Source organism: Haliaeetus albicilla, chromosome 25 (assembly GCF_947461875.1).
Source record: "Haliaeetus albicilla chromosome 25, bHalAlb1.1, whole genome shotgun sequence".
Taxonomy (NCBI): domain Eukaryota; kingdom Metazoa; phylum Chordata; class Aves; order Accipitriformes; family Accipitridae; genus Haliaeetus; species Haliaeetus albicilla.
Genome location: NC_091507.1, coordinates 4,514,180 through 4,532,472, shown reverse-complemented (window position 1 = coordinate 4,532,472; position 18,293 = coordinate 4,514,180). Strand labels below are relative to the sequence as shown.

At 37.3% G+C, this 18,293-nt stretch overlaps 1 protein-coding gene and 1 long non-coding RNA gene across 3 annotated transcripts in view; one reads left to right on the top strand and one right to left on the bottom strand.

Annotated features, from left to right (window-relative positions):
- The window catches only part of TBL1X (transducin beta like 1 X-linked), a 203,188-nt gene that overhangs the window by 82,038 nt on the left and 102,857 nt on the right, over positions 1-18,293 (top strand). The window lies entirely within an intron of this gene.
- On the bottom strand, positions 1,661-8,472 carry LOC138681929 (uncharacterized). Its single transcript, XR_011322157.1, has 2 exons — positions 8,250-8,472; positions 1,661-2,134 (listed from the first exon to the last, which is right to left on the bottom strand). It is a non-coding gene; the product is annotated as an uncharacterized lncRNA (long non-coding RNA).

Sequence of the window (18,293 nt, the reverse complement as noted above, 5' to 3'; positions counted from 1 at the left end):
TCTGGAATAACGCTGGTAAGCTGAGCAGATTCAGTGACAAGTCACTAGAGTCCCTCAACTGTAGCCATTATTTCCATTCATTTTTAAAGGTATATATGAAGGGATAAAATTGCTTAAAATTCTATTTGAATGCAAGAAGTGATTTTTTTTCCTCATTAGAATACCACGTTTTGGTTTTCTTATAAAAGCCATGTTTTTCATAGAAAATGTTCATCTTTTCTAAAGTTCTGAAGAGAATATGAAGGACCTTAGTGAAGTAGTTTGACGGATGTTCATAGGAAGCATTTTCCCAGCAGAGGCGGCAGCATAGAAAGAAACATGAAGATTACTGTATAAAAATGTAGTAAGTAGGCAAGGGCACTAACGTGTAAATAAGATAAAGAAGGTTAGAGAAGGACTATGAAAGACCTTAAAAATTAAAAAAATGCTTGCATTTGAGGTGATAGTGTGATTTAGTCATAAGGTACTTAGAAATGTTACGCATAAACTTTGTGATTAATGAGAGCTGCATTCAGGTGTTATATAGACACTGGAACAGGTTGCCCAGAGAAGTTGTGGATGCTCCATCATTGGAAGTGTTCAAGGCCAGGTTGGATGGGGCTTTGAGCAACCTCATCTAGTGAAAGACGTCTCTCCCCATGGCAGGGGTGTGGAACTAGGTGATCTTTGAATGTCCCTTCCAACCCAAACCATTCTGTGATTCTATGATTCTACAGAAAAACAAAGTTACTTAGATAAATTTGGAGATTTTTCCAGATGGAGGTCTGGAATAATGTATAGGTTAAAGATAATGTTATCAAGGGTTACAGGTCTTTGTGACAAACAAGATGACTGTGATGTTGACAGTACTTGCCAAAAAAGTGGTGTAGCAAGAAGGGCTGCAGAGCAAGGGGAGAGAATATTGAGTGTTCAAAATTATTCTGGAGTTGACAGCCAGAAGTCCTGATCGCATCAGAAATGGATAAGGATTCTGGTCTTCAGTGGAGAAGAGGCAAATCTGGAACACAGACTATCTGTTCAGGCATTGGAACAGGCTGTCCAGGGAAGTGGTGGTGTCAGCATCCCTGGAGGTATTCAAAAAGCACGTAGACAAGACACTTCAGGACATGGATTAGTGGACATGGCTGACAGTTGGACTCGATCTTAAAGGTCTTTTGCAACCTAAATGATTCTATGATTCTGCGATCTATTCATAAGTGATAATTAAAATCACTTTTGAATGAGATTCCCTTGTGAGTGGAGAATAAGGGAGTCAAGGACAGAGCTCTGTGGAATCCGCAAATAAAGTATAAAATACAATTAACTGTGAATAAGAACATTTAAAACAAAGCGTAATTCCATATATTGTAAGAAGAAATTTAAGAAATGAGCAGTTTCTTTTTCAATTGAAGGCATGGTTATATGCAACATTCATGTTTCAGTCAGTGCTTTGGTTCACGTTTGGTTTTTCTTCCAGTAGGATCGAATTTCCAAAGTAGATAAGACGGTGTACTAGAGTACTTGAGGAAATGCTAGAAGTTAGAGTAAAAAACCCTGCCATCTTCTGATACACTTTTTACATCTGCAGTTTATGTTGATTGCAAAGGAAAACACTGTTGTTTTACCATTTAGTGAGTTAAATGATACACTGAATTGAATTAAATCTCCATTAAACAGGAAGGACTTTTGAGCAAACCAGTGTATTTGCATGAGAATTTCAATTAAACCCCATAGATAGTAACAGTGAGTAAAATAACGTGCATAAACACGGAAACGAGTTCATTTGGATTTTCAGGGTGATGCTCCCTCTTTTTTTTTCTTTAAATAAAAAATAGGCGCATACACATTTACATACATATATGAGAAAGAAAAGTAGAAGACTGCATTTCTAGTCTCTTAGCTGTATCCCTGTTATGTATTAACATAGGGTCTTTTGGGTGGGATCATCTCACCTAACTTCTTGGGTTACACAGACCTCAGGTAACAGAGGTGTCTGTCCACCTCCGAGCCATCCCTGACCCAGGCGTAGGTGCTCCCAGCACACAGCCTCGCTCCCTCTGGGGCAGAGTCTCACCCATCAGGTCTGTCGTGGTCCAGAAGTGCCCGTCTGTCGACTTTGAGAGGAGCCTCGCTCAGACACGTGTCTATAGTGTACCTGTCAAAAAGACATCAACCCAGCTATTAGCTTCTGCTACGTTTCACTAACCTAAATGATTGACTCCTTATTGTCCCTTTAAATACTTAGTTTAAAATATAGCTGAGCTTGCATTTGTTTTATATGTATTTTTAATCAGTTATGCCTCCTGGCCAAGGTTTTTATTTGTCATAATTGATATCTGATGTTATGATCTTTCTGAAGTTTAAGTAACCTGCTATAAGGTACTTGCTAAGAGAAGAAAACTAAGGTACATTTTAAGGCAGAGAGAAGGCACTGAAGTAAGAACATGGGTTCACTGTTGAAGAGATCCCAGAGCAAACAATACTGGAAGGCTATTGAGTGAGGTCAGCGTAGTCCTGGGAGGAGCTGAGTAGCTCTAGGCATGTTTATAACTAATTTTTGAAATACTACAAGTGTAGCTCACATTATAAATAACCATATGTTCATTAAATAACTGAAGAAGGAAAATCTGGGAAAAGTTTGTCCAGACATTTATAACTTTTTTTAAAGGGCAGTTGATTTTTTCCATATGATTTTCAGACGAAGAAACTATTTTCATCTCTTGAGACTGCTCATTGTTGTTGAGAGTTGCAGTAAAAGAAAAGAGCAAAGTTATCATCCAACCTTAAATGCAAAACATGAAAACATTTGGGATTTAAGCTGACTGTTGGTTGCTTGATATAGCTTTTACTTTATAGCGGGGGTCTATAGCAACGCTTTACTGAAAACTTAATTTAGCTTTTTTTTTCCCAAAGTCCAAAGTGATGGTTGAATGCCTGAACAGAGAGAGAAGAATATGCATTCTGCCTGCCAAAGTGAAGAGGAGTTGTTCAATACATATTATGCAATTCATCCTCATCATAAAGAATGTACTGTTTGTCTATTTCAAATTTCGTATTCAACCATAATATACATGTATACAAAAAAGGAAGAGCTTTATATGAGGAGTATACAATGAAAGTGAATTCATAAAGTAAGAGCAAGAGTAGTTCACAGTGGAAAAAACTGGAATAGATACAGATTACTCTGCAGACACTATTGTAAATGTCAAGTAGAGTTTGACAGGTGGTAGGTTGGAGACATAATTAAAAAAAAATTCCATACATGTACAGACTGCCTTTTAGCGTGAAGAATTGGCACACAGTGAAATAAGAAGGTGAGTGGCATATGGGGGGATTAAGGCAGCTGAGTTCTGGTGGAAACTAGAGGCAAACATATAGGCCTCCGAGACAAAGACAACTATAGTGGTAGCGCTGGCGGTGTGTATTTGTTGATTCATAGCATAGCAATCTACACTAATTAAAGGAATGTTTGTCTCATGCAGTTTCCCATTCCAGCCAGAGCCTCTGTAATAAAAAACGAGGAAAGTGTCAGAGGAAAACTGTCTGGAGAAGGGGCAAAGATGCCCATTTAACAGACTGGTCGGTGTGACAGTCCATTTTGACAGAAGGGAGAAATAAGGTCTTTGTACACGAAGCTAAATTGTTAGACATTATGGTCAGTTAGGTTAAATAAAGGCATTTAGGGGAGATCCAATTTTAAGCAAGTATTAGTATTTCTGTAAAACATAGCTTTTTAAAATTACTTTGCATTTAGACATCTTCTAAAGTCATCGTAGAAAGTTGAGTTTTAAAGGTGGAATACTTGTGCTCTTTAAATATTATTTCTGTTTATTTTTGGCTTCAGTTTAGATTACAAATACAATGATACTTGGCTCTGACCCTACAGAAGGAGAGATTAGTTTGGTAATGTAAACTATTTTGGGAACTGAACTGCGCATTTATTTATGTATCTTTGTCTTTAGTCTCTTGCTTGGATTTCTCTGGATGCTTTCATTATAGTTGTACTTACCACTTCCATTTTTTAAGACATGCTTTTTAATCAACATTCTGCAAATCTAGCAGTATTGCCTGACACACTACATCTACTCCAGATGATTGCTGCATCATAAGGAGATTCTGCTGAATCACAAATCAATATATGAATCTCTTAAAAATAAAATATTTGAATTTTTACAAGAAATGGAACGGATTTTCTTTGCAGTTGAATATGAAATGCAAAATCATGACCTGTAAGTCCTATTAAGTCCTAAGCAAAATCAGGACCTATTAAGTCCTGAATTTATTATTTTCCTTGATCTAATAGAATTTATATTCGGACAGTATTTGCTGCTGGAGTTTTAGAGAAAGTCATCAACTCAACTGTGAGAACTATGCACCTGGACCTGGGCAAGGTAGTAAACCCACATTTGGCAGCTGTAGCCTTTCCAGAAGATGAAGGGCTTTTCTTCATTTCTGCTTATCAATTTAGTGAATAGCTTAAAGATGAGAAACTGCTTGGGAGATGACTAGGCAGGAAAGCCCCTACTTTCACCAGTTAGTAATTTCATTAGAAAACTAAGAAAGAGAGGCTGAGATCTATTGGTTTTAAAATCTTGGAGGACATAGGGACCAGAAATACTCAGTTAATTTCGCTAGTTATAGATAATTCCTCTTGTACATATTGAATTGCTTCAAAATGCAGAACTGTTTATTAAATGTCATGCACGTTTTACATAGAATTTTATTAACTGGTAAAATGTTGTTTCAAAAGCTCTTACTGTTTTAAAAGATGGATTTTTTTATATATATATTGTAATTGAAGTTTAATTTCCATTTTAAAAAAATCATGACCCTGGATATGAGAAAGGATCGTTGATTACTTTTTGGCATATAGTGTGCAAAAACAGTAAATCTGGGTTAGCACACATTATTCCTTAGGTATGTATGTAACACAGCTTCATGGTAAGCGATTTGCAGTATCGAGTTGATGTAAAGATTGTATTTCATTATATATTAAATCAGTGTGTAATGAGAGATTCTGAAAAAAAGTAACTGAAATATCACTGTTGTAAATGGTTGTGCAGCACCAGAATCTTTTTGGCCAAGATCCACAGAACACGTGGGGTGTTGGCTGAAGCGAAGTGAGCAAGCTCTGGGAGGGTCAGATAGCAGCAGCAAAGCACCGTTTGCACCCCTTCAGGAGGTTAGACTGTGCACACAGCTAAAGCTCAGGGCACATCGCAAAGACCATGGCCGTGGCCGCCCCTTCTGCCTTAGCTCCCTTGGCGCCCAGAGGTGCCTTGTCCCTCCTGCAAGTGCCTTCCCCAGCCGATTCAGCAGCGTAGCTCCGGCACTGCACCATCGCTTCTCCGAGTTGGGAGCCAGAAGTTGGCCAGCCTTCCTTGAGGCTAAGCACTTCCAGGGAAGGGACTGAAGAAACTAAAAAAGCCCAAGTTTGTTTGAAGGTGTTTTGCTGTTCTTTCTGTGATTCAAAAGAATGCGTGTGGACTGTGTGCTGTATGAAATACATTTTCTGGATCATTTTGAGGGAGGTGCTACCTGAAGCACACTTCCTAGACCTTGAAGCAAATCTTGGTGAGACAAAAAAATTGAAGTAAGTTATAAGTTAGATGTAGAACATAAAGGTTCTGTTCACGTTACCGGTAGGATTGGGGGGAAAATACTGTTTTAGCTTCTTGCAAGATTGAATTTCAGCTAAATGCTTCAGAAAGTATGTCAATAATAATCAGTTACGCAGTGTTTTTCATTTGAAATGCTGTCTATTCCTCATTACTCAGAGTTGTTATTTTTACAATGTGCATGGGTTAAAGTTTAATTAGTGTGTTTTGTAAATACCAGGTCTTCAAACATGAAATATAAGAGGCCACCCAGAACAGAGGAGTGTAAAGAGTACACAGAGTCTTCCACCTCTATGTCAGTGGCTTGATGGTGTCATCATCGCTGTTAATTCATTTATTAACCATCTGAAATTGCTGCTGTTTGACTTGGGAGTTAATTTCTTGGCCTGGTAGAAAGTTTGAAGTGTTTCTTAATTCAATACTGGAGTATTTCATCAGAAGCTAAGAGTTGTTGAAGAGACTTTGGAACTGTGTCTCCTTTTCTCTGGGTAGATCTAAGCATAAGCATGGTGGCAGGGCAGCGTGGGGAAAATTTACACTCCTTCATGTGAATCTTTCTTTTTTTTTGGGACTCTCAGCCTGGGATTGCTCTTAATGCCCTATTGATTCATTGCAGGACAAGAAAAGAATGAAAAAAAGCACCCCACATAACTTGTGGCCAGTTTAGAGATTCTAGAAAAATTCCTCAAATTATTGGAAACATAAGTCTTCCTAAATATTTTGCACTGAGCAGAATTCAGATAGTATTTATTAAATGTCTTTTGTTTATATTTCCCTTTTACAATCACATGGTAAAAGTTTCAGAAATGGTTTAATGCCGTCAAATTTTCCCTGTGAACGGAATACTTTAAATATGTTGGTGCTGAAAGTTTTCTTTGATCCCTGAAACATGTGAAGATGGGGAATTTAGAAAAGAATGGAAGGAGAAGTGACTGTTGGTTGCTGTTACGGTGTAACAAATCTCTGAGGTTAATTTGGATTGCCCTGCACATCTGTGCGTGTATCGTGTATTCTCAAGTCTGTGTGTAGATTGTGTTGTAAATACAGAAAATTAGTCTTCTACTGTAAAGAGGAGATCTCTTTCCCTCTTGCCTTATCCATTCTGCCTTGCGCAACAGTTGCCTAAGCCTAATTCCCTTTTATGTGATATTGATTAACAGCCATGCTGAGTCTAGGACTGTCAGAAGGACTAAAGGGTATTTAATTATTCAGCTAGAATAAAGTAGAAGATGGTGCAGCAGCAGCAGCAGCTGTAACACAAGACATTGGCACTTCATCTCCAAAATACAAGAATTCTGTCTCTCTAGTTTGAAGGAAATTCGTAGAGGTCTGAGGACTGATTGTTTGGAGAATGTAAGTGAGCGATGGGCTTGTCCTCAAGATTACTGCATACTTTGGGTATGTTCTTAGGTGCAATGCCAAGTGATTACACTCACATGAAAAGAACACCATTTTACCAGAGGCACAATATTCCTAAAGTCAGATTTTCAAAAAGGAAGATAACATGCAAGGCATTTCTCTGGTTAATTTTTTGATAGGTCTATGACCTCTACAAATTGTACTTTTGTACATATACATGAAGATTTCACATTTGTTGAATAAATGGTTGTGAAACTCCCCAGTTCTCATGCATAGCTTCAATGTGCAAATTTATTGTAGAACTATTCGTGTGTTTGACTGGTTTTGGATTTGGGCCAAGTTCAAAAGGAGGAGTTGAATGCTAGAGTCTTTTTCATAGTTAGAACATGAAATATAAAAATTAAGGACAGGATTGTGTTCAACTAATAGAGTTAAGATAGCTAAAATCACCTTTAGGTATTTTGTCCTATAACATTACAATGATACCTGCCACAAATCTACAGCAGAATTTTTTTCTGTGGTCAGAAATTGCAAGGAGTATGCATTAAAGTTCCACTAAAACACATCCTGGTGTGTCTCGATACTGGAACCATCAGGAGGTCCCAGAGCTGTAGGCTGTTGGGGACTGGGAGAGTACCACTGGGTCCTTGCTTTGTTCATATATTCTTCATTAGATACCTACTTTTGCCATGGTTGAAGAAGAGGTTCTGGCTAAAGTGGATGTTTGACTTGATGTAGTAAGTCTGGGTTTATGGTCTTTTAATTTTAAATTTGTATTTAAAATAACTTTAAATATTGTATATATTATGCAAAATTGTGTTTTATGGAAAATACACAAAAAATTTAAAATGTTTGAAAAGAATGACTTGCGTAAATTGGAACACAAATGCACTTCTAGTATGAGACTGTAAGTTATGTTTTGTCTGGACTAAACTGTAAGAAACATATTTATAGAATATGATTCCTTAAATAAGAACATAACAATAGTCTTGCTTGGTTTTTTGCTAGCATGTTCTAGTTCAGCATGAGGAGCAGTGGCAGCCTGACCCAGAGCTATATGTTTCTGTCTTTAACATCCAAGAGCTTGGATGTGATATCATTCATTTACTAACGGATTTAGAAAACACCCGTCTGCTGATGTTTAAAGGGTTTTAGTTTTATTTACGTGTGTTCATATTCAGTATTCAACTATGGATAGATTTTTTTTTCCCTTGTTTGGGGGGAGTGGGGTAGAAGAGACAGGAATAGAGAAACCAGTAGCTAATCCTCAGTTTTTGAAATTATTATTCTTACCTTCATCTTTAAAAATAGCCCTCCTTGCAGATAAGACTCATCAGAGCAGAATGAAGAGGACAGAACAAACAGGTGCTGCACTTTCTTGTAAAACAGTTTACTGCCCAGTCTTTCTACCTCACGAGTAGATCTTCACGTCTTTTAAATTCTCAGTCATGTTAATTTTTCGGAGTTTTTAGGAACATGGATGGAAGGCAGCTCTCCGCATCAGGGTTAAGCTGGATCAGACCATGTAGTTACAAAGCAGAGCAGCGAGTGAGTTTATGGGAAAAATCAATTGTTGGTATGCTGAGTACAAATTAAAGCCAGATTGTCACACTATTTATTTAAGAGGTGAACCTTACTGTGACTGGCGAATAGATCACGAACCTAAATAATGTCATTGTTTTATTCATTAAAGCTGGAGTAACGAAGTAATGTTCCAGTAGCACAGCTGCATGTCTGTGCATGGTCTCTTCAGAATGAGATGAGGTAGTGCTGTTAGAAAAAATAAATTATTTTAAATTAATTCTTTGTTGCTTCCACAACTAGACCTTAATTAATTAGTATGTGATCAGGATAGTGCAGGCCAGTTGCTAAATCTCTAGAGTGGCTGATATCTGTCCTGTCCTATGCTGCTCAGTTCTTTAATATTTATACATGTCTGCATGGATTTTTTTTAAACTGGTACTGAACCTACAGTCCAGGGGTAGTTCTGTCATTTCACAAGCAACATCTGGTCATAGAACAATGTATATAAACCTCTATTTAATTTGAGTTGGGTAGCATTTTCAGAACGATGGTTAAAAAAAAAGTTTCTTAACAGTATCATTTAAACAGTCACTAAATGCACAGAAGCGCTTGATTCTATATATAAATTCTATATCATGATAGAAATAAAGTCTCCCAAAGCTGTGCATTTCAGTTCGATTATTATTGCGTTTATTGAATGGTTAAAGTTACTCAGCCTTTGGCCTTGAGCCGCTGTGGCATGCCTCAGGTGGTAAGTAAATTGCCTACAAATGGGCTGCTTGTCATGTCTTATTGCTTAATTTATTCTTTGGAATAAGTTTAGTCTCATAATAGGCAGGCACATCACGAAGCAAAAAAGCATTAGACAGGGACAAAATATTAGCCTTGTAAAGCCCCTCCCAACGTTGAGTCACTTATCTTTCATTGAAAGCAATAAATACTGAAATTAATGGCATGCTTCTGCTTTAAAGAATTTTGCAGAGTGTTTGCATCTGTCAGCAGACTGCTAATGAAGTGCCCCTTCACTAGCCCGGTGGTGGGTCTCCATTGCCATCTGATGATAATATTTGAGCCCCCTTTTCCTGGGGAGGAAGAAGTGAAGTGCCTTGGTGGAGGGATGCCTGTACCTGAAAAATTACCAATGAATTAGAACATATTCGTCACCTTTAATGGTAATGACAGTCTAGAGTGCATTTCTAGAGTCACAGAGTCAATACAATGCAATTTTTATGATGGTTTATTTTTAACGTTGTATTTCTGAAAAGTCATGTCAGTGCCTCTTTTGGAACCAAGGTACTTCTTCCATCTGAAAACACCCTTCAGTTACATAATTCTGAATAGCTGAGCAGCTCAAGAAAAAATAAAAGAGAAACAACAAGATCATTTAACTTGTGCGTAACAAACTTTGTTCTTCCAGAGTGTATGTTGCAATGCACACAACAGAGAAATCACTCAGATAACCAACCATGGTTTATGTTGCTAGAACCTTGTAATAGTATTACTTACTGATAGATATCTTTATACATTGCTCTTCTTACATTGTTTTTTATTACGTTACAGTATATCTTACTATTCTTTGCTGCATGACTTCAGGTTTTAGAATGAACTATCATTTCGGATGGCACAAAATTATTTATTGGTTAGCTCTTTAATGAGATTGTATGCTATTATATCTTGCTACATTCGATAAAAGCAAAATGTATTTGTAGGTCTGTATCTCTGACAATTCCTATGGGTGATGGATTCACTCTTATTAAACAGTTGGTTTGATTTCTTTAATAAATTTTTAATACTTTATGCCCAGAATGGCAAAGTGTAGTACTTGGTATCTTTTGGTGCCCAAGCCTGGATTACTAGAACATGCAGTCTAAATAAGTAAGACAGTATGAAGACCCTTGGAACCTAGTAGAAAATCTTGTAAGTTTAGTGATGAACTTGAACACATCAAATTTCCAAATTCAGCATGCTTTTTGGTAGTCCTCATTTCATCCATCAAATCTTGCATGAGTTTTTATCTTGTAAAACCTGAGTCAGTAGGGCCTGAATCCAAATGAGTTTATGGACTAATTTCCAACTTTAAGATGTGGCAAATATTATGCACTACTTTATTTGTTCCATTTGCAGTATTTCTTCACAAGTTGGTCCTGTCTACCTTTTGCACAAACAGCATATTCAGGTTAGCCTGTTTGAGAATAAATGAAAAGCTTTTGTCACTTGCCGTCCTTTTTGTTTGGGATTTGCAATGTGTTTAAGGAGATCCATTGGGTGTATGTGGAACGGGGACTTTCATATGGAGCATTTTCCATACTGTGACCATTTGCAACCAGAGAGAAATGTAATCATGCAACTCAAAAAGTATGGAAAGCTTTACAGAATACTAACAAAGTGAATCGTGAATTTTTAAGCTTTCAGAGGAGGCTCTAAAAAAGAAATTGATTAATCACTCTGTTATAACAATATAACACCTTGAAATAGACTCTTACTTGGGTGAACAGCATAAGATAGTGGTTTAGTATCAATACTGGAAGACAATAGTCTCCATAAAGCAGTTCTGGCTCCGTAACGGGTTTGCTGTATGTTAATCACTTTAGGATCACTTAGGATTTCTCTTACATCCATTTGCTGCTTAACTTCATGCACGTGCATGTGCGTACACATTCAATGCGTGAAACCCTAACCTGAGTTTGACAGAGTTTTTGTTAGTTCACTCCTCTGTGGCAAGAAAATGAAATCTGCTTTAGCCATTTAGTAAGGAAAACTGATGTTGAAACACTTCTCCAGACCTTCCCACAGTTTTCTTTCTAGCTAAGGGGAGAAAGTAGTGTTCCCACACTTTGATAGGAAAGTGTTGTGTAGAGTTTTAGTGTTATTACAGTACTAAGAACCATGGCGTATGCCTCCAGAAATCTTGGTGCTGCAGCCAGTGGGCCCAGAAACACAAGCATGGTTTTGCAGTACAGCTTCTGACATGAAAGCTGTTCCATCACTCAGGTAAATCCTGAGCCATCTTGCTGTGGAAAACTGGTATTTATTCATTTTTACATGTTTTCTTCCTTTTTTTTTTTTTTTTGTACACTTGCTCACTGCAAAAAATACGATGTAGGGAAAATGGTAGCAAAGCAATTTGTAATTCTTTATGAAAAATAATGTAGAAGCAGCAGTATGCGCAAGCAGCATACTTACTAGAACTACGGTAGAAAAAACCCATTGCCTAAGAGCATAATATTTAGGGCTCCAAAACAGGTTAATGTAATAAGTGGCAATAAACATATTTAAAGAAGTAAAGGATAAATGTAAAATAAATGTTGTGGCATCTTCATCAAAATTAGATTTTGCAGAGCATAGTGAGGTAGAATCGTGAAGTCTGAGAGATTGGTTCCATTTGCTGTTATCGTTCAGCTCTCATGCGCTGGATTTTCTGCCCTGAAAGAAAAATATGAGTTCTCTAGAATAATCCAGCTTTTCATTTTATTTTGCAGCCTTGTCTAAGCAGATGAATCTGATAATTCCTTAAATGGGAGATTTGCCAGCTGAGAGAAACCTAGAGGGCAACAAATGGGCAGTGATGACAGAATGTCTTGAATGCTGAGAATGTTGTTTTGATTCCAGACTGTTTAAAAATATATTTGTCTAGTGGAAGGTAAAATGTTACACAGACAGATAACACAGGAGATTTCCTAGGCATTATACACACACACATACACAAACACAGTATTTGTATTTTTTTTTTCTCTGTAGGCTTAACCCAGATAAATTAAATTGCAAAAGCTCTCAATAAAAAAAATAAATAAGGACAGGACACAAACTAGTGAAATCAAAGCAGCTCTGCCTTAAGGCTGCAGAGATTTCCTTATCTTATCCTGCTGTTTCTAGGTATTGCAAAACATATGGCTCACCTTTAGGGGCAGTCCCCAAACAGTGGGAGATGTTGCATCCCATCTGTGCTGCAGCAACTGGAGGTGCAATAACAAGGTGAATTGAGGACGCCAAGATGACTATGTTTAAATTCATTGCTGTTTTACTGAGGTGGGGGGCGGGGGCACATTTAGTTTGGGTGGGTTTTTTTAGCTACTGTATTGATGTGCCTTAAACATCTAAACACGGGTACTGCTGGAGAGGTAATTGTTCTGAGGAAACTTGGCAGCCTGAATCAGGAATAAGAATTTTAGGATTTTAGATATTGGGGAAGGGGAGGGAACAGAATGGGAAAAAAGAAAAGGAAAGGAAAGAAGAGAAAAGAAAAGAGAAAAAGACCTAAGAACGAGGGCAGTTCTCTGTGTCTCCCACATTTTATTCTGGCAGCAGCTGAATTGGCTGAATGGGCTCCTGGCCCCCACTATTCACAACTGTTCAGTATTGTTCCCATGAGATTTAGTTGATCTTGTAGTCACTCCCTAACCTGATTTGTTCACTATAATCTAGGTTAGTTCAAACACTTCTTAACACCAACTCTCTGAACTCTTCTAATCAGAATCATTTTGACATAAGCAGTTATTCCACAGATAACATTGGGGCAGCAGTGTTCAGCAGGAATGTAAGGGAAGAGTAATTAGGAGAAGCAAGGGAATAAGGCTACACCAGTGAAGCTTCACTCAGAACAAGAAGCATGAGTCCAGTCTGAAATTGCCTGCTACAGTGGATAGAATGGGGAATATGGCAAGCCTTACTGCTAGCTACCCTGATGAAATAGAACTTTTTAATACCTGTCCTCCAAAATTTCTAAGCAGAGCTTCTAAGCCTCTTAGCCTGTGCCTCAGAATTTTCCTAAATAATTTCAAAGGCTAGGGAAAAAAATGACTGTAATGTCTTGCATCTCAGTAAAACACTTAGATGTAAAGTAAACAAAATTTGTAAACTGAGATGCAAAAAGACTCTTAATGATCCTTTTTTTGTCGCTGCTACCATTGTTATAATTCTTCCACTTCAGTGAGTCTTTTGCTATTAGGTCCTTCTTTTCCTGCTAATATAATACAAGAAAACAACTCATTATAATGAAGACTGAATATTCATACCACCCAGCTTTAGGCAGCAGCATCCATATACATGTACTTAAATTGGAATCAAAGTTAAGTGGCAGGAACATCCCTAACATGTTCAGTCATGAAATAAAAAGGTTCTGTTTCATTTAATGTAGCACAATAAAAGCAGATATCTTTCTGTGGAAATACTTGCTCTCACGTTTCATAGTTTTCTCAAATTGCAGAAGGAGAGTTTAGTTACCAAGATGAAAAGACTGACATGGTTTCCAGAACTGCAGGCCGCTTACCTTTTGTTTTGAAGTCAATGGTAATTGCACTTCTGAGGCCCTGGGAAAAATCACCCTTTAATGCTGACTAAAAGTAACATCACATACTGGCTGCATAAAATTCAGTGCTAGAAAATGTACATGAAGGTGCAGTGTTACGTTAGGACATAGAATCATAGAATCATTTAGGTCGGAAAAGACCTTCAAGATCATCGAGTCCAACCATCAACCATGCCCACTAAACCATGTTATGGAGTACCTCATCTACATGCTTTTTGAATACCTCCAGGGATGGTGACTCAACCACTTCCCTGGGCAGCCTCTTCCAATACCTGACAACCCTTTCACTAAAGAAATTTTTCCTAATATCCAACCTAAACCTCCCCTGCTGCAAGTTGAGGCCATTTCCTCTCGTCCTATCTCCAGCCACCTGACAGAAGAGACCAGCACCCACCTCACTACAACCCCCCTTCAGGTACATACATGTATATATATGAACTTAAGCAGTCTGCATTGTAATTTGGATTATTGTCCTGATCTGTATGACTTTCGGATGTTCTTAATTTAGCATTTGAAAAAACAGATCTACTATTCATTGAACAAAGCTATAAGAATTTATTAAATAAAATTGATGCACAGATAAGCATTAAGCGCTGAGACACACTTCACGGTGCTGGAACTAACAGAAGCATTTTCCCCTTTCCACTCTTAAGCTGTTTGGTCTTTGCAAGCTTTCAAGAAATGATGTTTGGAGCAACAGAATCAGGACCTTTGGGCTTTCATGCTGGAGTAGCAAGGCCAAGGAAGCTTCAGGAAAAAGGAAAGAAACTTAACTTTGCAGTTTTCTGCATTTCAAAAGTCATTCTTCCTCCTTAACAAGTTTAACTAATTAGTTGAATTTTCAAGCTTTGGTGTGGTTTTGCATTTGGTTTGTTGGGGTTTTTTTAAGTGAAGTTCTGACACTTGATTAAGCTTTTTTTTTATGATGGCCTTGGAATATACTTCATGAACTTTGCTATGTCTGAACATACTATGAGATAGAGAATATAAACTATGTATTGGCTAAGTCATTTAGATAACCATTTACTAATACTAAGAGCTTGACTACTCCTGTGTCCCTTCAATAAAGTACAGACTAGAGAGTCATTAAAAATCTGTGAGCTTTATTAGTTAAAATACCTCTTAAAGTAGATGGAAAAATGAAATAAAACAAACCAAAGATGGTTAGAGCATAGTAATTATGGTATCAGAATTGCATTAAAGCATAGAACATCCATCACATATATTGAGAGGTAATACTTTCATTGTCTATTTTTTTATTTATTGAAATTCATTAAAGGAATTTATCCCAGTCTTGTTATACAGACAAACTTTTCTCCTGTATACTAGCCAAAATTCTCATCTATGCTAGTCAAGAGGTGAATTTGGTCTTACTGTAGAGGTATAGATACCCGTTTACTCCTGTACGGCAGATGATGATGAGACAGCTAGTATCAACCATCAGGTTAGTCAGATTAACCAGTCAGCTGGACCAAAATTTAGAGAAGTTATTTCCCATAACATGCAGATGATAATTTTGAAGTTTTTTTCCTGGAATTTTACTTCTACTGCTGACTCTCATAGTATTTTATTAAAAAGTTCAAATGTGGTGAAATACCTTAGTCACTGGCCAGCTCAAAGGATTGGGTTTCTCAGACCAAGAAGGTGCCAGACCAGTGCTCTTTACCACAGAGTCTGTGTAACATTTGTTGCAGGATTTTTTTTGTCTGCATGTTTTGAAATGCTCAGGTTTTTCACAGCCCTGTTTACTGCAGATAAATGCACGTTCCTTCTCTTTTTTTCATTTAGCGTATTTATCTAGCCAGTATTCTTAGCTGCATTTTTCATATCTAGACAGTATAACCTATTACTGTATGTCATGTGTTTTAATCGGGGGAAGATTACAATTCACATAGTTAAACTGTAATTTAATTTAATATAAATAGTTTTTACTCCTATAGCTCTACAAGTAATTTAGGTAAAAGGAAAAGGTAATGTTGGAAGGTAATCTGCGGTATAACAAAAACATTCTGTGTCTTTAGTCATCAGTCTTCAGCTTTGTTATGGTTGCTTAACCAGCATAAACTCTGTACGATCAGAAAAAGTATCTCGTGTTTGATACCTTTAAGACTTTGGATATGTCTGGATTCAATATACAAGTTTGTGCCCTTACACTTCTTATTAAGCTCCTTATTTTCTATGTAAACAGCACAACAAGCATATGTAATTTTAATAGGGAGAGATTAGTATTTTAGTATCATAAGATAATTCAGGTTGGAAGGGACTTCAGGAGGTCTCTAGCTCAACACCTGACTCAAAGCAGGGCCAGCTCTGGGGTTAGACCCCACTCTGCTGGGTTTGGTCCGGTCAGGAGTCCAAAGATGGAGACTGCGCAGAAGTTGTCTTGGAAGAAAATCCAGTATCTTTCTAATGCTGAAGATAGTAGTTACTGAATATAAAAATCTAATTTTCAAATAGATATTACAAATAACTGTTCTGTTTGCAGATCACTGTATTAGGTCACTTCTGTCATGCTTTTTATAACAGCCATTTATTTACACTCATAAAACCGTCTGCATTTTTGCACTATCTGACTGCTTAGCATGCCATGTCCTTCCAAGTATACACTACCTACCATACAAAGTATGGTAGTTAGTGGAGTATGTCTCCAGCTGTAAGTTTTATTCTTAGATGATTCCTCTCTTCTCCTCAAACTCTTTTCTTCTGCTTCTATTAAAAAAACCACAAGTGCAACTATTTATCTACAAAGGTGCCATATATTTGCCTCTGGCTTAAAATAAAGGGAAGAATCTGTTTATGTAATAATTTTGGAAGTGCTTTAAAGAGTTGTTATTTACCTCAAGAGTTAAAGAATTGTCTCAAATGAGAAATAATACCCAGGAAATTCAGCTTCACTGACATGACAATAAAGCAAGCTTTTTCGTAAAGCATACAAATGAAGGTAATGTTACATTCCCTGCCTGGCAAAGATGGTTTCTTACTTAGGAAATTCATGACCATGATCTGTTTTATTAAAAATGGCTAAAAGCAGGAGAAGATTTTTCAATATTTTTTACTTCAAAATGTTCTTTTGATTAGACCTGATGTTTGTTCTGCTCAGTACCACTGCCTTTCAAAGCAGTCTGTGGAAACAGGAGTGTGAAATTTGGCATTTCATGTGAAAGTATGACTGACAAGTGTTGAGATTTGTATGGTTCAGGGCAGCCCTCACTCAGGATACTGTCTGCTCTTTTGTAGAAGTAGAAAATACACTGAACAGAGAAGATGAAGCTGGGAAGGAAGAGGATGGCTTTGAATGACAGGGAAGTTGGCTGGCTGATGTGAAAGTGTCAGTGTCTCTGGGATGAAACTGAGGTTTCTGCTCCTGGGTTCAAGTGAAAAAATCTCAAACAGCTCAGTATTTAATACCCTCTAGGTACTGTACCAGGCAGTGTAAAAACCTGTGACTGCATTTTCAAAAATCAAGTCTGGTAATGTCCGAGTAGTTGCTGTTCCTTGGCCCTGGTCTGAGATGGATGGTTGGTCGTGATCCAGGGTAGTACTGGCTTTACCTCATCTTGCTGCTGCTTGATTCATAAGCTAAATGAGTTTCTGACTGCTGAATATATTTTAATTATCTCTTTCATAGTTTAATATTTAAGTACAGTTTTTGTAGTCAGTCTTTGGAATTGCATTCATACTAAGGGCTGTCTTTCCAGGTAAAAGGATGAGGCTATGGGTTAACTTTAACTTGCAGTACTGTTTTTAAGAGAATTCATGAATGTTGACTGTCAGCTTTACAACAAGCATATTGGTTAGGCTCATGTAGAAGTAGTACAAGGAGTCATTTGTTCTTGTTTTATTGCTTTGTGATATCAAGATTTTCTGTGTCCATGATGACAACATCCAGGGGAAATAACCGGATGAAACAATGCTACCATTCTAGCTGGGTTCTGGTGATTCCAAGCCAGAATATGGATTTTTGACTGCAGTATAATGGGTCTAGAAGAAGAGCACCTTTTAAAACCTCTCTTTTTCTAGATCTCCTCAGTGGCCATTACCAGCTTTGTCCCTTTTTATTTCCTGTCCCACAAGTTGTTAGAAATGAAGCACGGCAGTATAACATCCTAGATTAATTTTTTTCATTGTTTAAAATAATTTGATGAGAATTTAGCATTTTTACAATGACTTTATTTCAACAGCGTGGCACGTTTTGGAAGACGTTGCCTGCGGTCCCCAAAATTTCAGACCCTGCAGGGGTCCGTTTATTGGAACCTGTCTGGAAATAAAAGCCACAGGGATACAACAATAAAATAGTTTTCGTTACATTAGAAAATGCTGCCCAAGAAATTAATTTTTTTTTTTTTACTTCTGTGAGAATTCTCTAGCAGCTTGCAATGTGCATAGTTCTGTGGCAGCATGATGTTCAATTCGTGTCTATTTGCATGTAATTCAAACAGCTTTAAAATATCTTTTGTCACCTATTGTTCAGAAGGATGTATAAGAAGTAAATAGTATGGAGAAATTTT